Genomic DNA, 21,623 nt, shown 5'->3' with positions numbered 1-21,623 from the left:
ATTAGGGGGGACTTTTAACTGTGTAGTGCGTACACAGTCTGAGTCTGAGGCCGACATGATTAACACATGTATCTGTTAATGCACATTATTTTATTGCGATGTTAGAATTCAAAGCATGAAAAGAAGCAAAGCAATAAAAGGACGTTCACTTTCTTTGTTTTCTAATGTGGAATGACAGTGACATCCCAGAGGGACTGGAGCTCTTGCCATTAAGAGAACACAGATATGAAAGAGTTGTTCAATTATGGCAGCCAGGTACTGCAGGCTTTTCCTTAATAGAAGGGTGCGAGCGGGGGGAGGAATCCCTTTGGCTTGGCTTAGAAACCTTCGCTCCGGCTTGCTCAGGTTAATTAAAAAAAGACCTGGAGAACTTCCAAGGCCTCGCTTTTCATTTTTAACAGCTCTCCATCCTGCACACACACACACACCCATACTGTCGCCATACCTCTCCCTACACACACCTCTACAACCCGCCAGGCTGGAAGAAAATGTTGCCGTTGTGGAAACCCACACAGCAGCCTTGGACTTCCAAGGCTGTGTGCACACCACAAACTCAGCGTCTGTTATGGAGGTGCCCCAAAATCAGGAGCAATTTTCCATTTATTTGCATCATGTAAACAGAGAGCAGGAATACCTGCCAGGTCTGGTGACACAGGAAGCAGGGAATCATAGAATTTCAGAGCTGGAAGTGACCCTGAGAATCACCGAACCCTGTGGGATGTGATAAATAAGTAGCAGTCAAATACAACATTCCTTGTTTTCCTAGAGTGGACACGCAAGGGGATGTTTGATCCAGCCAGTCTGTTTCCTTCTGGGCTGGGACATACTTCCTCTTGCCTGTGACTAGAGGTGAGCGTGATCTTACCTGTGCAGGTAACAAAAGCACAAGGCACACAGCCCTCCTCCCTCTCTCCCCACCTTCTTCTCCATCTTCCTTCCGTTGTGTGAACTGCAGTGACTGCTAGTCTGCAGTCACTGGGATTAACCCCCATATGGGATAGATCCATATGTACATATTTGTAACTAAGTCTGCGTTCTGGGATCCAACTGTGAACAGAATGTGAGTAAGCTACTTTTAAACAAGATTGTGGTGTGCTTATTCTTTTAAGAGAGATATAAGGGAACTTACCAGGTCATTAATATTGAGAGGCTTAAACAAGCCTGCAACCAGCTACCCACTGTGCATTTAAAAGGGGAATGTAAAACTCTGCTAAGTTATAGAACTTGCAAGCACAAGTTAAGGTAAAGGTAAAGGGACCCCTGACCATTAGGTCCAGTTGTGGATGATTCTGGGGTTCCGGCACTCATCTCGCTTTATTTGCTGAGGTAGCCGGTGTACAGCTTCCGGGTCATGTGGCCAGCATGACTAATCCACTTCTGGCGGACCAGAGCAGTGCACGGAAATACTGTTTACCTTCCCACTGGAGCCGTACCTATTTATCTACTTGCACTTTGATGTGCTTTCAAACTGCCAGGTTGGCAGGAGCAGGGACCGAGCAACGGGAGCGCACCCCGTTGCAGGGATTCGAACCGCCGACCTTCTGATCAGCAAGTCCTAGGCTCTGTCATTTAACCCACAGCGCCACCCGCATCCCAAGCACAAGTTAGGAAGGATATTAATAAACAATATATCCTCCTTCCCTGAACATTCCCACAAGCCCAACCCCCTGCAATGCAGGAATAATTCAGCTGTCCCTTGCGGGGATAGAACCTGCAACCTTAGCATTATCTACACCACACACTAACCAACTGAGCTATCTCTCTGGCTCAGAGCTGAGTGTCCCAGCTTTGATCCATCTGGGGCAGCATTGCTCCCATCAGCAGAGGTTTCTGCATGCTCCCTCATCTCATGTTTTCCTGAAATAACAGCAGCAATAACAAATCCCTACTGTGTGAGGCCTCTCCACCCCAGCAGCAGTTGGTGCCAAAAATATGCCCCCTTGGCACAGAGAGACTCTGTGCAATTTGGGCATCCAGCGGAGCGAGCGCTTTAGCCTTTGCCAAGGCAATGTTTCCTTCAGGGCACTTATTTACCCCAGATTGTTTGCTCCGCTCCACCTGATCATTCCCTCTGTTGGCTCCAGTCCCTTGTGCCACAGCCAATGGCTATTTATTAATTCCTTTAATTCATTATAATGCACCTAATCGACCATGCTGGAAGGGGCAGGAACAATATGCTAATAAATAAATAAGAAACAGCTAATGAGAAGGCCTGCAGTGTCAGCTCAAAACTCGCAAAACCAGAAGCCTTTCCAAGCTGGGCACCAGTTCAGGACGTGCGGTGAGGTTCTGTCTTCCCTCCAAATGTGTCCTCTCTCTTTTCATGGACTCAGCAGGTCTCTCATAAGGTCATCTTAACCAAAGCTCTGGTCTTGGCTGCAAAAGGAGGTGGGTGGAGAGAGCAGCAGCTGTTCCTGGTTCAGCCCAGCCAAGTGTCCCAGAGGACCTTGGAAAAGCTGGTTCCTTTGGGTCACATTCTACAGCCTCAGCAGGATACCTAAAGGGTGAGGATGAACCTGAGGTCTCCAGCCTGATTTCTCTGTTGTTGATGTTGTTGGCATCTATCTGTCTCAAGAGACAATGGTGTGCACCTCTGGGGGTTAGCAACACCAAAGTGACCTCCCTGGGCAGTGTGGATGGATATCCTGGGCCTCCTTCCTGCGACTCCTGCTTTCTCTGTACAGTGGTACCTCTGGTTGCAAATGGGGATCCGTTCCAGAGCCCTGTTCGCAACATGAGCAGAACGCAACCTGCGTCTGCACATCTGCACATGTGCGGGTCACGATTTGCCGCTTCTGCGCATGCGTGTGATGTCATTTTGAGCATCTGCACATGTGCAAGCAGCGGAACCCGGAAGTAACCCATTCCATTACCTCTGGGTTGCCGCGGGACGTATCCTGAAAGAACATTACCTGAACCGAACATAACAAGAGGTATGACTGTACTCTGCGAAATTTCAAAGGGACACATTTAGAATCAACAGCATGTCCAGTCCCTTCATCACTGGGGGAAAAAGCTGTAGCTCAGGGGTAGAGCATCTGCTTTCATGCAGAAGATCTCAGGTTCCATCACCAGCATCTCCTTGGTAGGGTGGATGGAGAAAGCCTTTTGTCTGAAATTGATTTATTTACAAAAATATTTATAGGCTGCCACTTCACACACACACACAAACACTGAGGAAGTTAACAACAAAAATAAATAAAACCATACTGTAAAAACATATTTAAAAAGTTACTCAATTAACAGTTGTGGAAAGATGTATTCTTAATTGCCTGGCAGAATGGAAAAAGTTTTCAGCAGGCATTTAAGAGTTGAAACAGAAGGCGCCTGCTGAATCTCTGTTGGCAGAGTATTCTGTAGGGATGCTAGGTGAGGATATATTTATTAGATATTATCCCTCCTTTCCCACATTTGTGAGTTCAACAGAGTGCCTCCCTTTGCATCTTAAAAGGAAACTTAGAAAAAGAGATGCCGGAACAGAGTTCTGGCGAGTTTCGACTGAAAAAACCCCAATAACCTTGGATAAGAGTGAAGAGGAACAAAAGAGGATGTTCCCATGCTGGTAAGGAGAATATTTGTGGCTATGCCCTTGCCCTGTCAGGGCACAGTGGGAGTGGCTCTCACCAAGTTCTCTCTAGCAAACCTACAGGAAATCTCTGTGAGCTTCGGCTCCTATCATGTGCCTATCTAGCAATCAATGAATCGTTGGTTTGGTTGTGCTTTGAATATTCCACAATAGTGGGCTGCTGGCACAAAAGGCTCTATTTCTTGCTGTTGCCTCGCCAACTCAGGGCACGACCCATGGTGCTACTGCAGATGATCTCAGTGATCAAGCAGGAATATCACAGTGCAGGTGATCCCTGAGGTATCCTGGGCCTAATCTGGGAGAGCCACTGTCAATCGGTGTAGAACGGGTGTTAAGTATAATTGCTTAAGTTACATTGAAATGGGAGGTATATAATGCGAAGCATGTCTGGAAATTGCCATGAAGTTATAGAAGAACTTACCACATTCATCATTAATTGGCTTATATCATGGGGCTACATCTCTGTGGCTCAGTCACCAGTCAGATGAAAGAGAATGCTTTTCAGGTCTATGCATATGCTAATCTAGTAGGCATCCATGTTGGGTGCAGAGGCATTTTGTTCTAAGATACTGAAGAGAATGGATGTGTTTGCTCTATGTCTCCTACAAAAACAGCCTGAGGCTAAAAGAGGTTGCAGTGGGGAAGATACAGAACTTTGGTTTTAGCTCCGAATATAAGAAATTTGTAATCTAAATTATTACACCATATTCTGGGACAAGTATAAGAATTATGCAACTAAGTGAATGCATTTTTTATTGCTTTGAGTTGTTCTGAAGTTAAGTTCTGTAAGTAAAGCTTCTGAACCATATTTTTGGACTGGAGAATTTTTATCTCAATACAATACGCAGCTTTTGTTCATCAAGCGGCTTCCACATGCACAATATTAATAATCTCAATAACAGGGTGGGGTGCCTCAAGCCTTGGGACCAAATGCATCGGGCCAGGTCTCTTTATCTGTTCCTTGGAAGTCTCCCTGGGTAGGGGGTAACATTCGATTCTGTTCACTTTCAAAGGCAAACTTACCTAATCAGCACTTTCCAGACCAATGTGAGAGCTGGAACACTTTGATCCTTCAAAATCTGCGCTAATCTGCACCTGAGTCTGGGAGGTGCTGATCAGATCCATTTATATGGATGGGGAAGACATGCAATTCAGTTCACAGTTAAAGGAACATGATCCCCCCCCCCCAATATCCCTCTTCTACAGTTCCTCCCTGTTCAGATTTTTCAGTGTGATTGCTCATACTTTAAAAGTGTGACCCAAAATGTCCATAGAAGCTTTTAATATGAATGGAGTTTATAAGTATGTTTTCAGAGAGCCAAAATGGTCTGAAGAACCAACTGCAGTCACTCAGAGATGGGGTCTGGGAGGCTTCTGTTGGATGCAAAGCAGAGGAGCAAACACTTTTTTAAAAAAAGTGCTAATAAGGATGAAGCGGCTTGTTTTTGCTTTCACATACTTTAACGCACAGAAGGACTGGCTCAGAACTACTGGCTGTTGTTTGCAAACATTTTTGGCAGCGTCAAAGACTTCTATTTCACTCTCGTTTTGGCACGCTCGGTGAGAAACTTTGCTCATTGTTCTAGCTACCCCTATTTGCCTGCGGTGAGGTCATCATGCAGCGCAATCCGAATGCATTTGGGAGGCAATGTCACCGATCTGGATCAGAGAATGGCGAATGTTTCTACCTTCTAAAGACGTGTCACACCCCAGGGAAAGAACCAATTTCTACCTTAGAATTTGAGAAACTTCGATGCAGCTAGAGTTGGCAATGCATTTGTAGTCATACCTCATGTTATGTTTGCTTCAGGCTGAACATTTTCAGGTTGTGTCCCATGGCGACCCAGAAGTACCGGAAAGGGTTATTTCTGGGTTTCGCTGCTCGCGCATGTGCAGACGTGCAAAATGATGTCACGCGCATGCGCAGAAGCAGTGAATCGCGACCCGCACACGCGTAGACGTGGGTTGCATTCTGCTCATGTTGCGAACGGGCCTCCAGAATGGATCCTGTTTGCAACCAGAGGTACCACTGTATCTTCATTGGTTATTGTGGACATTGAAAGAGAATCATAGACTCATGCAACTGTAGAGTTGGAAGAGATCAAGAGGGTCCAACCCCCCTGCCATCCAGGAATCGCAACTGAAGCATCCATGACACATTCCAAGGGCACGTGACTTTGGCCTCTTTCTGGCTGCTTTCCTCTGTGTGTTTTTAGAACAGAACCACCGGAATCAGCCCTAAATCTGTGGCAAATGCAGGGCTTGGAAGGAGACCTTTCCAGTTCCAATAATGGCTCCAAATTCTGCCTCTCGCTGGGCACACACAGCCCCTTTTCTGGCAAATTGAGACGAGCCAGGCTTGTTACGGTGCCACGTTCCTAGGCTTTGCTTTTCCTTCTTCTCTTGGCTGCGTTTGTTGGGCTCGGCCCCAGAGAGGCTCGCGGCGGAGGCCGAGAGCTTTGGAGAAGTGACACAGCCATCACCCTCTCTCCTGCCCCATCCGGGTCCCCGGGACCGTCTGGCTCGTCCACTGGCCCCACGCTGTGTAAATACCACTTGTAACTTATTTAGACTCTGAAGTGACTCAACCTCCAAACGCTTTTTTGGAATCGTTTTTCCCAGAGAGAGTTTAATGGGGATTATCGTGCCAAAACCCTGAGCTATGCCTCACTTTCATCCCGCTAATGCGATCCATACATCAAGAGACACCAACGGAGGCAGGGAGGGCTTCTGACAAGGGGAACCTGGGAACAATCAGCCAGTGCTTTCTCTCTCCAGCCCACCCCCCCTGCCTTTCCCTGGTCCTCCCCAAACTGATACATTCCTTGAAATGTAAATAGAAAGGAGCGTTCGCAGTCCTTGGATGCATTATGTGCAGCTGGAGGGAGAACCGGGGGCAGGCGGTGGCGTTGCCTTTGTCCATTCACAACCAGGCCGGATTTAAGCATCTCAGGCAAAGGAGCAGGGATGCAACCCGCAGGCGACCCCTGCCCAAGGCTTTGTGGTTCACGGGTCAGATTCCAACAGGATGCACGTTGACCTACAAGGGGCCACTACAGCCTGGCCCGCGAGGGCTAATGGGACACTGGACCACCAGCCTCGGCCTACTCCCAGCCAGTCCATGTTTGCCTCGCTCTTTGCTTTCAACCTGTGAAAGCGGTGGCCGCTGCCTGCTCAGTTTCAGCATTGCTCCTTCTATAACTCCAGACCCTCCAAGTGCCCCTGTTTTCTGGATTTACAGAAACCGCCCCGGTTTCTGATTTGATCCTGGGGTGTCCTCCTGTTCTTTAAAGGTAAAGAGACCCCTGACCATTAGGTCCAGTCGTGACCGACTCTGGGGTTGTGGCGCTCATCTTGCTTTATTGGCCGAGGGAGCCGGCGCACAGCTTCCGGGTCATGTGGTCAGCATGGCTAAGCCGCTTCTGGCGAACCAGAGCAGTGCACGGAAATGCCGTTTACCTTCCCACCGGAGCGGTACCTATTTATCTACTTGCACTTTGACATGCTTTCGAACTGCTAGGTGGGCAGGAGCTGGGACTGAGCAACGGGAGCTCACCTCGTTGCGGGGATTCAAACCGCCGACCCTCTGATCGGCAAGTCCTAGGCTCTGTCATTTAACCCACAGCACCACCTGCGTGCCTTTCCTGTTCTTTAGGACATCCTTATTTTCATTGGAGAAATGTTGAAGGGTATAGAGCAGTGGTTCCCAACCTTTTTTTGGCCATGCCCCGCCAAAGCATCTCTAAAATCCTGACACCCCTCCCCCCCCAGTTACATATATTTTTTATTATTCAAAAAGTGAACTCCTATTCACATGGAGGAAGCCTAAAAGGCCATTTACTGTTAATAACTCATTCTCAAATTGCCCCCTTTAAAAATCAAATTGCCCCCCTGTGGGGCATGTGCCCCATGTTGGGAACTATGGGCATAGAATTATGCAAACCCCCCCCCCCCCCAAGCCAAGGAGATAAGTAACTATACAACCTTTAGAAGACATCTGAAGGAAACCCAGTATTGGGAAATTTTAAAATGTTTAATGTTTTATTGTGTTTTTATATAGGTTGGAAGTTGCCCAGGGTAGCTGGGCAACCCAATCAAATGGGTGAGGTATGAATAATAAAATTGTTGTTGTTGTTGAATAGGACATGGCTATTTTCATCAGAGAAACGTTGGAAGGTGTGTAACTCAGCAGGGGACAAATGCATTTAAAGTGCTACAATAGTTCATTAAACAGTTGTGGCTTCTCTCAAAGAATTCTGGGAGCTGTAGTTTGTCAAGGGTGGAGAACCATGTGCTCCACCTTGAAATCCTTGGAAGATAAAGGGGGTGTATAAATGAAATAAATAATAATAAATACATGGTGAGTGTTCAAAGTGGCATCAAAGCATTTTAAACATATGGCATGAATGTCACCTTCGTTGTTGTTGTTAATTTCATTTCCATCCCACCTTTTTTTCTCCAAGAAGATCAAAGTGGCATGTACAGGTCTCCCTCTCCTTGATCCCCACACAACCCTGTGAGGTAGGCTAGGTAGAGAGGCAGTGACTGGCCCAAGACCACCAAGTGAGCTTCTTGACTGAGTGGGGATTAGAACCCTGGTCTCCCAGGTCCTAGTCCAACACTCTAACCACTACACCACACTGGACTCTGCCTCTCATTGGCTCCGGCTCCAGCTACTGTTGGGCTCCCTGTTTTCTGCCCCATCGGTCCTCATGGGCAACAGCTGCCATCACACGGGGCCTACACACACTCCATATGACAGCAGCTACTAAGACAATTGGGATGGATGTACTCTGTCAGGGCAGGGTGATGTTCTTGTTGGGTCATCCCAACCTGCACAATAACTCCTAGGGCCATTTTGGAGACCAACATAAAAAATCCATGTGGCATCCTTCCTTCCTGCAAGACAGCAAGACCGTCCACTCAGGTAATTCCACAAGCCTTATTGAAGTGGAGCTGCTGAGAACATTGTTTCGCATTTTAAGAGCATCTGTGATGATTACGTTTTTTATGCTGCATGCAGCAAGCTGTGCTCGCCATAAATTCCTGACAGAGGCTCGGAGCTGGCCATAACTATTATCAAAGCAGGTCAAATTGCCACCCACTTCTTCAAGCAAATGGATTTGTCCCCGTGCCATGCATAGCTAGTACATGGGGTCAATTGATGATGTATAACCATAGCGACTGAGTGCCAAAGTAGATATTACAAGGTCTGCCACCAAGAACAGCAACCCTATTCATCTTCCTGCTAATATCCAATAAAAGAAGATGAGTTGAGTATTAAAAGCACAGCAACTTGGCTTATTAGAACCACAGAAAGCTGAGTTACGCTGAGTCAGAACTTTGGTCCATATAGCTTAGTATTGTCAACACTGACTGGCAGCTTCCATCTTATATTTTCCTGATGAAGAATACTGATAGGCTACTCAAAGGGGCAGACTTACAAGTGAAAGCAAGGAAGGGATCTGTAGGATAAGCAGCCCCATAAGCCTCATATAACCAACATGCTTAAGTGTAAATTAATGCATCAAGGAGTTAATACCATACAGTAAGCTGTCCTGTCAGGCTTATCTATGTCATTTCCCTTTGCCATGGGAAGAAATAGGTAATCAAGCCTTTGCCCCCCCCCCCAGTCCTACCTGTGAATTCAGAGTGTGAAGAGGTCTGAGCTGAATGCTGCAGCTCAGCCATTGGTTTGTCACCAGCCTCTCTCTTGTCTTCCTATACCAAGAAAGAGGCTGGTGAGAGCCATGCGGCTGAGCTGCAGCAATAGTATAGCAACCTTTCCCACTTTGTAGCTACGCTGCGTTTTGACTGCCTGTGTAACTTTTGTGACTGATGTATAGAAAAGCACATGAACCAGACCTTTGGAGAGTTTGTAAGTAAACCATTATTTAATTTACGCAAGGTGTGGTATTTTCTTATGTTGGGGGAAGAGGGAAACTTTGGAACTTTTAAAGGGGAGAATTATGAAACTCACTTGGAACAGCATATCTTAAAGTTTTTACAGGCCATATTCCCACGCTTTACTTTGCAGCACTTTTAGCAATTTTAAATCTCTGCTGGGGCTGGATCTGGGCATCCAAGGAAATTCTCCTCCCCCCTCCACCAAATCAACAGAATCTAGATGGGTCAGAAAGCAACATTCACCATTGGCGTTGCCTTACAAGAAACTTGTATGTTCTCAGTGCCAAAGAAAGATGCAAATACAACTACTTTCCCCAGGGAGATTGTTACATTGGGGAGAGCCAGGGCCTTGAAATGTTGGGAGAGCCATCAGCTGAGATCATTCTGAAGCACAAGATGAAGGTCCTAAGATCTTTGAGAAGCTGCTGGACTACATTATCCCTGACCATTGGGCATCCTGGCTGCTGGAGCTGCTTGGAGCTGGAGTACAATAGGAAAGATTGCATACAAAGATGGGTATATTTGGATAAATCCCCCCTGAAATGCTGGGGAATTTAATTATTACACTTAAAGAATAATAATTTCCAACTAATGTGGAAACGGGGAGAAATGAATCTAAGATTAGAAAAATGAGAAATGGAATCTAGCAGTCCAAAGCTACAGAAATCAAGGGCTCTACAATTTTCCGAAGGAAACAAAAAACATCCTGTGTAGAATAAGGAACGCAGTCCTTACCAAATAAGGGATGTCCCTTAAAATAAGAGCCATCTGGTGACTCTACCTCTAGGGGACATCTCTGGGGGTGGGGTGGGAGGGGGGAATTATTTCTATGTCTTTTCCAGCCCATCAGCCTTTCTTGTGGCTCTTTCTGCAAGCAGCTAAGCCTCCATGATTCACTGCTGAGAACCCCCTCAGTGAACTTCAAAACAAACTCCGAGCTAGCAAAGAGTAAGCGAGGAGAGGAGCTCAGGGTGAATTGCCTTCAGACACATGTCCTGAGATGGGGAGGGAGGGGGAAGGAGCCAATCTGGATTAACCACTATGCCATGTACTCTACGGAAGGGGCAGGAAAGCTTCAGGCTGGCAAGATGGGCTTTGTTTCTAACCTTGATGTCCCTCTGTTGGTCCCACATGCAAAATAGTGCCTTGCGTCAGGCAGAGAGCGACGGTGGAGAAATTTGATTCAGCTTGCATTGGGATACAAACCCACCGAATTTGTGCTTTCTGAAACAATACTTGAGCCGAAACACAACCATCCTAGGAAATTCGCTTTTCTCTGAATTTTGCAATGCGGTTCTCCAGCCAAGGAATGTGTAGAATAATGCATGTACCAGGGTGAAGGGTGCATAGACTGGCAGAAATAACATGCAATAATGTGTTGCAGGAGGAGGAAATTCCATTGCAAATGTGTGCAGATTAGGCAACATCGCACACCTGCGAATTGTGCATTTTAGGAGAATTTTGCACTTTTGGAAAGACCCCTCCCCTTCCCTGCGAACTGATGTGTGAATATGGGAAACTGAACTGAAGACTGGGAAATGAGCCTGAAAGAAGCCAAAATTGTCAAAAGTGTTGTTTTTCAGCAGTCCAATTTCAGATGGGGGGTGGAGTATTTTCATTTTTGCTGTTGTTAGACATGTGAAGTCAGAAAGCCTTTACCAATCTACTGCAATTAGCCAGTAGGTCCTGAAAATGGAATATACTGTTGTAAACACTGCATGAAATGGCATACAACAGAAGATGGAACATTCAGAACTGGACATGAACTAATGGATATATAAAGGGGGGGTGGAATATTGGCCCAATGTGTGATTACAGTGGAGAGACTTTAAAACAGACATGGGCAAAAGAATGTAGTATTCTTCAATATGGAGTAATGGTGGTGAGAATTAATGGAGGTGAAGCTAAAAGAAAAAAATATGGTTAAAATTTATTGGTAATTATAACAATTAGAAAAGCTATCTTGGACATTTTGTAGAAAAAAATAAATGGACAATTCTGAGACACCATGACTAAAAGAAATATTGTTTAACAGAAGATGAATGTTTGTATGCTGAAGGTTTTTTTAAAAAAATAACATTTTCTTTATTTATGTAACTTTAAGTTCTTTTGTATCTTTTGCCAATGTTTTCCCGCCCTTCTTTTTTCATTTTATTCTTCTTTCTCTCTTTCCTTTCTTTTTTTCTATTCTCCCTCCCTTCCTTCTGTTTTTACTTATTCAGTTTGTATCTTCTTTTAATTTTACTGTATTACGGGAAAATCTTAATTAAAAATCTCAAAGGCAACGAACCTACCTTTTTGTATCAGGGCAATAGTACGTGATTCCCCTTTCGATACTGTTTGCACCCACAAACATTTTGGGGTGGACATACAGCCTCATTCCCAATCAGTGCATCTCTTGTAACTTCCTGCCGAAATCCTGCAGCCACAAATGTGGGTGTTTTCTGTTCTGTTTTCATTGCGCTATAGTTCAAGAGTGCCCCTCTAGACATCAATGGTGCGGTAACATCACGGCAGTATTGCAGAACAACTAAGGAAGCAGAATGATGTGTGGAGGGCTCAGTATACATCCACAATTGATGCACTATTCTTGCACTGAACTGTGTACATATCATATACAGTGGTACCTCTGGTTACAGACCCAGAAATAGTGCTTCAGGTTAAGAACTTTGCTTCAGGATGAGAACAGAAATCGGGCTCCGGCAGTGCAGCGGCAGCAGGAGGCCCCATTAGCTAAAGTGGTGCTTCAGGTTAAGAACAGTTTCAGGTTAAGAACAGACCTCCAGAACGAATTAAGTACTTAAGCCGAGGTACCACTGTATTTAACACACAATGAAAGCACAGGACTTCTCCCCAAGAGTCCTGCAAACTGTAGTTTACACCTTACAGAGCTACAGTTCCCAGCACCCTTAACAAATGACAGCTCCCAGGATTTTTTGGAGAAAGCCATGTGTTGTAAATATGCTTTAAAGCAGGGGTCAACAAGGCTTACCAGCCATGGGCCGGATCACTCCCGCAGAGATCATCTGTGGGCTGGGCGCTGCACATGCCCAGACACTGAAAATTGCACCTGTGCAGAAGCGATTTCTGGCATCTGCATGCGCGCAGACGTGATTTCCGGTGCCACTCAGCAAGTCACTGTGCCGCACTGTGCTAAACCGGCACAGCGTGGCACAGGGACTCGCTGAGCAGGCAGCTCGGTTTGGGGGCGGCTTGTGGGCCAGTAAAATGGTTGCCAACCCCTGCTTTAAAGGCACAGTCAGTATGCAGCATTAATGACCTGTTGCAGAACACGTTTGCAGAAAAATACCCACTTGGAGGGGTTAAACAAATACACTGTGAATTTGCTAACAATGACAGTTTAAATGACCACGTGGGGCTCACACATCGCTGTCAAAATAAAGCAATGAGTCCTGCAACACCAAGGTAATCCGCATGTCTGTACCCTGACTAAATGATGCAAATTAAGCACATTTGCCTGATTTCTCTTCTTTCCCCATCATAATTAATTTTGCTTCTGCTGGTCATGAGGAAGGGCAAGCAGCCCACGTTTATCCCAGGTTTGATTTAAGAGGTAAATTGGCCAGAAGACCCCACTATTTCTCTGCAAATCTGCTTATTCTATTTTATAATTTGATACTTTGTTCCTCTCTCTCCAGCCATAATGTGGGCTCTGAAAAAAAAGCATCCAGAGCTGGCTTTGGATTCTCAGACAGATATACAGATATTTGACAGCTGGCCAACTCAAGCAGCCAAATCCATTAGGCACTAGATTTCAGAAATGGCAATGGGTGCAAGGAGGGTGCCCAACCCTGCCTGTGACAGCTGACAGCTAAGAAAGGGAGGAGTCAAGGAGGGGCGGTGCTGGAGAAAGAGACCACAGAGGAGCAAAACACAGATACAAAGCAACAGGGCAGCATTTGTCAACCTAGTGCCCTGGTGTTTGGGACTACAGCTGGCTGGGAGTTGTTATTTGGATTGCACCAAGCTGTCAGAAGCTGTGACAGAGAGTTCCAGTGAGCAGAAGGAAATGGGGTTCGGCCACTTTGAATGACACAGCAGTCAAGCTATCAGTCTGGATGAAACCCAGCTTGCAAACCAAGAGTTTTGCATGGGTGAAAACAGACCCAATTAAGGACCTCCAGATTCCTAACCTTTTGAGCTGACCTCCCAAATCTATCTTGTTCAGACTGATATTCTCAGGTTGCATCCTGCTTACAACTTCCTCCTCAGTCTCTCACTTCTCTCTTGGACCTCAAGGTCACACTGGAACTACCCTCTGAAAGAACAAAAGAGCTAGGGTGGCTGCCTCACTCTCCTGTAGAGTATTGAGTTAGACTAGAACTATATACTTATGTATTTCCTACAACAAACAGCTTTATTATTTTACTACCCACAAGCATCTCTGTCTGTGTGTGATTGCAACTAGTGGAGTAGCAGCGGTTACTGGTGCCCAGGGCAGGTGTGTGTGCACCAGGCATGGCAGCAACAGCCCAGCCCTCGACACTGACGCTGCCGGAATGACCCCACTCCCACTGGAGCAAAATGGGGCTCCGCTGAGTCACCTGCCTGCCTGCACAGATGGGAGCCCAGCTGGCTGCAGGAGTCCTTGGCAGCTGGAGAGGAGCACCAGGCCAGGCTGCAGTGGGATCGCCTGCATGGCAATGCCTGATTCACACCCCCTCAAAAATTGTGCACCCAGTTCCACAGACCCCTGGCACGCACACACCCCACACACACTACACCCCTGATTGCAACAAGTCTACTCTCTAAGACTCGTTTTAAATACTGCTCACTCTGCATACCAAAAGTTGTTTCAGCAGGAACCGTATTTTTTGCTCCATAAGACGCACTTTTTCCCTCCAAAAAGTAAGGGGAAATGTCTGTGCATCTTATGGAGTGAATGTGTGGTCAATCACTGGCTCCCTTTCCGGCCCCGCCCCTTGCCCAGGCATCCATTGTTGCATGTTCTGCAACGGAGGCTGTTTGCTTCCCCAGCGACATGTGACTGGCTTATTAGATTATCTGTCTGGAAACGGTAGAAACGGCTCCCTTTCCTTTCCTAAAGAAGCTTCAGAACTGTGAGTTGAACCCCATAAAAACAGGAATTTTCCCTTTGCAAAGTGAGCTCAACAACTCTAAGCTGATTCTCAAAAAAATGTGCTTTTCCCCTTTGCAAAAGAAGCTGCACAACTGTGAGCTGTTCCCCCCTAAAATGGGGCTTTCCCCCTTTCCTCCTCTAAAAACTAGGTGCGTCTTATGGAGCGAAAAATACAGGAATCGTCCCTGTTATTCCATTGCACTGCCCCTAGGATCTGTCCCCACCGTTTTTGCAAATTCTCCTGCAAACCATGCACAGACCAAATCTTCATTTTGCAATATTGGGTTAGTAATAGGACATGATTGGAAAATCAGAGATCACTGCAGAAACGGAGCCAAACAGCTGAAGGCTAATCCCCGCTTCCTTGTGCACAACTCTGTGGTTTGTCTTTGTTTCCCCATTTGCAGCTACATCCCACCATTTCTGCAGCCAATCCATTACCCCGGGAGGCAAAAAACTCTGTCACTTCCTTGCTCCATTAAGTTTTGCTACGTTTCAGGGCTTGCCCTAAAGTCTCCGTGCTCCAGCTGCACATTGTCCAGGCAATATTGTTTAGCTATCTTCCCCTTCCCTCCATGCACCTTGCCAAGAGTTCCAATCAATGCCATCAGGGCTGAGCAGCAAGAAGGAAGAAGAAGAAGAAGAAGAAGAAGAAGAAGAAGAAGAAGAAGAAGAAGAAGAAGAAGAAGAAGAAGAAGAAGAAGAAGAAGAAGAGGAGGTGGGGGTTTGGATTTGATATCCTGCTTTATCACTACCCTAAGGAATCTCAAAGGGGCTCACAATCTCCTTTCCCTTCCTCCCCCACAACAGATACCCTGTGAGGTGCATGGGGCTGAGAGACTTCAGAGAAGTGTGACTAGACCAAGGTCACCCAGCAGCTGCAGGTGGAGGAGCGGGGAAGCGAACCCAGTTCACCAGATTACCAGTCTACCGCTCCTAACCACTACACCACACTGGTTATCACACTGGAATCACAAGCTGCCTCCCAATTTCAGTTTTTCCCCTATCTACCCCCACCCCCCCAAAAATATCGTGGGTGTCCATGCTTCCAGGAAATTTACATCCAGGGAATATCTTGGGACTGTGGTGGATGGACAGCTCAAAGAAAAGTCAGCTCACCTTGTCATTGGCCATGACTATTTTCCATATGTGGAATTCTCGTCCACTGGAGGCTTGCCAAAACCTGAGCCCAAGCACCTTTTCAGTGTGCTGCAGAACTTTTCTTGGAGCGTCTCTGTTGAGATTCAGGCTTAGGTTGCCAGAGTGTGGGGGCACTCTTGCTAGTCTGGGGTTTTATCCTGCTTGGCTTAAGTTCTTGTCTTTTAGTAGCCGCTCAGACGAATAGCCTGATTTCCATATCCCCCTTCTCAAAGAGGGAATGTCCCTGGACTACCAAAATGGTTACAAAAAGAGGGAGAATTGGGAGTTGCTGGGGAAAGAGCCTGGCAATGGAAGGGCCATAGAGCAGCCTTTCTCAACCTGTGGGTCCCCAGATGTTGGTGAACTACAACTCCCATCACCCCTAGCAAGAAAGGCCAGAGCTCAGGGATGATGGGAGTTGTAGTCCAACAACATCTGGGGACCCACAGATTGAGAACCGCTGCCATAGAGGATCAACTTTGCATGCAGGAAGCCCTGGGTTCAATCCTCAGCATCTCCAGACAGGGATGGATGCTGGTCTGAAATCCCAGAGAGATGCTACCAGTCAGTGCAGACCAGAGGGGCCAAGGTGGTGCCCTCCAAAAGGTCCCCAATGGGCATCTCCTGGTAGGGCTGGGAGAATCTCTTTCCCAAAACCCTGGAGAGCATCTTCCAGTCAGTGCAGACCAATAATCACCAATGTGACACCCTCCAGATTATTATTATTATTATTATTATTATTATTATTATTATTATTATTATTATTATTTGTACCTCCTCCAGGTATACAGGACCGAGGCCATTTAGGGCTTTAAAGGTCAGCACCAACACTTTTTTAAAAAATAATATTTATTGAAGTTTCAACAAAATTACAAAAAAAGTACAAAATACATAAAAATAAAAACAATTAAAAACAAATCAATTTTTCCATATCTTAACTATCATTTACTTGTTTCCTTGACCTCCTCACACCTCCCTCTTTTGTATTCTAGTTCAGTTAGTTAATTCAGCAAATCCTTTCCATCTTTGTTTTTATCTTAATAATTTATCTTAATATATTGTAACTTTACATTCTCACCTGTTAACAATCCATTTTTGCATACTCCTTTATAACATTACTGCTAAAACCACATGACTTCATTCCAGCATCCTTCTAACATTCCTTAATTTTACAATGTTTTTGTAGATAATCTTTAAATTTCTTCCAATCTTCTTCTACCAACTCTTCTCCCTGGTCTCGGATTCTGCCATTCATTTCCATCAGTTCCATGTAGTCCAACACCAAGACTTTGAATTGTGCTCGGAAATGTACTGGTTAGAGGAAGGACATGGCACAATGGGAAAGGGTGATTTGGTGGGGTTTTTGTTTGTTTGTGATTTTGCATGCATGCAAAAGTTCCCAGGTATCTGGAAGAGTAGGGCTGGAAGAGTCTCCACCCTGAAAACCCTGGAGATCTGCTAGCACTCAGTGTAGACAATGTTGAGCTCGCTGGCGCAGTGGCTCTGACTCAGTGGGAGGCAGCTTCTTGTGTTCCTCCACTGTTGTCAGCCGGTGACTTTCCATTTCTTCTCCGCGTCTCCCCGGGAAGAGGAGCTGAGCGGCGCTGGGGCTGCAGCGGGGAGCCTGAGCGAGGGGGAGAGAGGCGGCCCAGGGCGTGTTCTGCATTAGCTTCTCTTCTGATTTTTCCACGAGGTGTCGGTAATTTAATCAAACCTTGCGGAGAGAAGGAATGCAGTGCCTTTCATGCATAAATCCCTCCCCGGCTGCCAGCAGCTCCTCTCGGGCCTCAACCTCAGGCTCTGGAGACTGGCAAAACCCTCCCTGGGTGCACCTGTCCGTCGCTGAGGACTTCTCCGCGCCTGTCAGGAAGCCCGAGCCAAAGCCTGGAGAACAAGGAGATGCTAGTCTCTCTGTCTGTTTCTGGCCCCTTTCATTTTTCTTGGCGCTTAAACCACATTTAATGGAAAAAGTCTTCTTGTGGCTTTAATTAAAGTGATTCCAGAATGCGTGGAATGTAGCTTCGCATTTCTGTTTGCTCTGAGACGTATTCAATGGAGCCCACTTAGATTCAAACTCATGGGGGATCCTTGGAGCTGAAACTCTAGAAGCCAAGCACCCTGGCCCCTCAGCTGACCTATATAGCCCTAAATGGCCTTGGCCCTGTATACCTGAAGGAGCATCTCCACTCCCATCGGTCAGCCCAGACACTGAGGTCCAGCGCCGAGGGCCTTCTGGCAGTTCCCTCACTGCGAGAAGTGAAGTTACAGGGAACCAGGCAGAGGGCCTTCTCAGTAGTGGCACCCGCCCTGTGGAACACCCTCCCATCAAATGTCGAGGAGATAAATAACTATACAACCTTTAGAAGACATCTGAGGGCAGCCACATGTAGGGAGGTTTTAAATGTTTGATTTTTTATTTATTTATTTGTAAATGCTTGAAGCTTCCCAGAGTGGCTGGGGCAGCCCAGTCTGATAGGCATGGTACAACTGTTGTTGTTGTTAATTGTTTAGTCGTGTCTGACTCTTTGTGACCCCATGGACCAGAGCACGCCAAGCACTCCTGTCTTCCACTGCCTCCCGCAGTTTGGTCAAACTCATGCTGGTAACCTCAAAAACACTATCCAACCATCTCGTCCTCTGTGGTCCCCTTCTCCTTGTGCCCTCCATCTTTCCCAACATCAGGGTCTTTTCCAGGGAGTCTTCTCTTCTCATGAGGTGGCCAAAGTATTGGAGTCTCAGCTTCAGGATCTGTCCTTCCAGTGAGCACTCAGGGCTGTTTTCCTTAAGAATGGAGAGGTTTGATCTTCTTGCAGACCATGGGACTCTCAAGAGTCTCCTCCAGCACCACAATTCAAAAGCTGGAGGATCACTGCCTTGCCGTGGCGAGGGGGCTTGAATAACTCAGAGAAGCTATGAACTATGCCAAGCAGGGTACTATTATTATTATTATTATTATTATTATTATTATTAGGCAGATTGACTGGTTTGCTTAGGCACATAGTCTGAGTAGATCATAGTCCAAGGTAGAATTGTACTATACAATTGCCTGCTGGGTACGTTCAAGAAGGAATTGAGGAAAGTGTGCTCTGCATAGTCCCATCCCTTGGACCATGCTAGCTTTTGGATCAGAGATCAGCTTTACCCCCCCCCCCCCGCTTTTCACCAAGGGCAAGAAGTTCCTAGAGACCCTGTCCCCCCCCTCCCAATTTCCATTGCCAGCGACTTGCATCTGGATTCACCGACTTTTGAATTGGTATATAGATCTCTTCAACAGGAGAAAGCATGATGGGGGAGAAAGGCAAGGCAAGCGGATGGTACAATTCCTAAACTTTGCTTCTTCACTGTGCCTCTTAAATTGCTAAATACACAAAAAGGGAAAGCATTAAGGGAACGCTGATTTGCAGCGTAGGCCGGTCGGTGCGTAGAGAGACCCGACCGCAAGAGACTCCGGAAGGTTGATTTGACGGCTGGTGAGGAGGGTGATCAGAGGCGAAGCAAGGGGGAGACTTTGTGCCTTCAATATTGTGGTCCTGCATATGTTTATTCAGAAGGAAGCCCAGCTGTTTTCAATAAGCCTTCCTTCCAGGTGGATATGCATATGATTGCAGTCTCTGTCACTGTCGTTTGGAAATTTCAGGAGCCACATGTTCCCTTGGGTGGCACACATGGATCCCAGAGAAGGACCCACAAGACTATTCAAGGTGCAGGATCCTCTGAGATTGCTTGCTGACCTCCTTTACATCCAACCAACTAACAGAGTGCTTCTTTGGCCCTGGCAACAGGGATTCCTATCCTGCTGTGAAACTTGTCTCATAATCATGAGGACTATCAACTTCAGTTTTTTAAGAGGGGGAAAATGATCTTGAGAGTTATCAAGGTGGTTGGGTTTTTTTATAAAAAAGATTGCAGTGGCTTGTTCAGAATGAGTTTAGGTCAGAGAGGGTGAATAAAGACATATTACTCCTGTAATTTATATCCTCCGCAAAGAACAAAGAGTAACAGCGTCACCTGTAACAGCGCCACCTTGTGGAATATAAACATCTCACGAGAACGCTCCTCCCTTGGTCTTAGAACTTAATCCGACTGGAGGATGGAGGTTGTAAAAAAACCCAATCACGTTTGCTCACTGTTGGCCCAGGCCGGAAATTTGCTGAGATCAAACATTTCAGAAGAACATTGCTATTTAACTTTCAGCCACATTATTCAAATATTAACTGAATCACAAATATTTATAGACTTCGTACTTGAAAGTGGTTTGAGAACCCAGCCAGTGTACTGCAGAGTAATTGCTTGCTCTGACTCTGGAGTTTTCATTAAGTTCTGGCAAGCCACGTTTCGTGGACGGTGGTCAGAGGTGGTGAGGAGTCTTCATAATGAGCTGAACTTTGATCTGGTCCTGCAAACCCTGGTCATCCAGAGTCCATGGGGGCATCCCAAGTTGTGTAGCTGCACTAGGAGAAGGCTAATACACACACACACTGCAAAGACACACATGCACCACAACTGGAGCCCCTTCTGCCGTTGGGGAATGCAGGGAAAGGAAGAGGCTGAGGTTGGAGAAGTTGTGGTTGCAGGAGGGACAGAAGAACATAAGACGATCCCGCTGGATCAGGCCAGTGATCTATCTAGTCCAGCATCCTGTTCTCACAGTGACCAACCAGATGTCATAGAATCATGGTGTCAGGTGTGCGTGCAGGAGCCAGGCCCTGTGACCAATAGGACTTTGCAGGACTGGGGCCTTCCTGAGTTTGTTCTGAAGAGGCAAGGCGATTGGTAACTCATAGCACCTGGTGGCAAGAGCTAGGAAGGGATATAAGGTCAGCATTTCCCTTCAGCTCTTTGCCACAGCAACACGCTTCCTGCCTTGCTGCATTTGGCTTCTTGCTTCCTGATCCTTGAACCTCGGCTTCTTGACTCCCTGCTTCTTGATCCTCGGACACTTGGCACCTGACTCCTGGCTCTCTGAACCTCCATTTCTGCTCCACCCTGCCATCTTGCCCCTGCTCCTGATGCCCCCTGTCGTGACTTTGATCACCCATGAACCAGACCATGATAGTTGGAAGGGATCCAAGGGTCATCTAGTCCAACCCCCTGCCATGCAGGAAATCTCAGCTAATGCATCCATGGCAGATGGCCATCCAACCTCTGCTTAAAAACCTCCAAGGAAGGAGAGGCCACCAGTCATGGACTGGCTGGATGTAGTAGACGATTGGTGGGAGGAACCAGCTGGGGAACGCCCAAGGGAAGAAGGCTCAGAGCCAGGGGGTGGTGGGACAATTCTGAGTGGTCAGATGGAGATGAGAGAGCAGATTGGGAGGAGAAGGTGTTGGAAACTGAAGAGGTAACAGGGTTTAGTGAGCAGGGAAAGCATATTTTCCTGTTTTCATCCGAATTATCTCAACTCCCTATGCAGCCCTCCAGCCAAACAATGTGAAGAAAACTACATGTGCTAGGGTAAAGTATCTATCAATGACAGCAATGTGCAATCATGCATTAGCTTAAGAACAGCGGCTTGCAGAAAGAAGGGATGTTAGACAAAATGATATACAGCACATAAATGAGCATGTGTGCACTAAAACATTGGCAATTTTCATGAGCGCTTAACAAAAATTCTGCAGACTGAAATGTGATGAACTGAACTTAAGAATGGAAAAATGAGAAACTGAGACGCACCAAAACAGACAGATCCGACCATTCCCCGAAGAGAAAGACGGCAAGCAGGCAGCCAGGATCCCATCCCCCGAAGGAACTTTCCATGCATTACCTTCGAAATGTGTAGATTCCTGAAATCTAGAAATTATGGGTTTGCTTTTCATGTGGATGCCATAAATCAGTGTATTTTTACACACGCTGAAACGATGCCAAGAGACAGTGCTAAAATGTCTAAAT

Source organism: Podarcis melisellensis (genome assembly GCF_964234715.1).
Source record: "Podarcis melisellensis genome assembly, chromosome: 5".
Classification (NCBI taxonomy): Eukaryota; Metazoa; Chordata; class Lepidosauria; order Squamata; family Lacertidae; genus Podarcis; species Podarcis melisellensis.
This window is presented reverse-complemented; position numbering follows the sequence as displayed.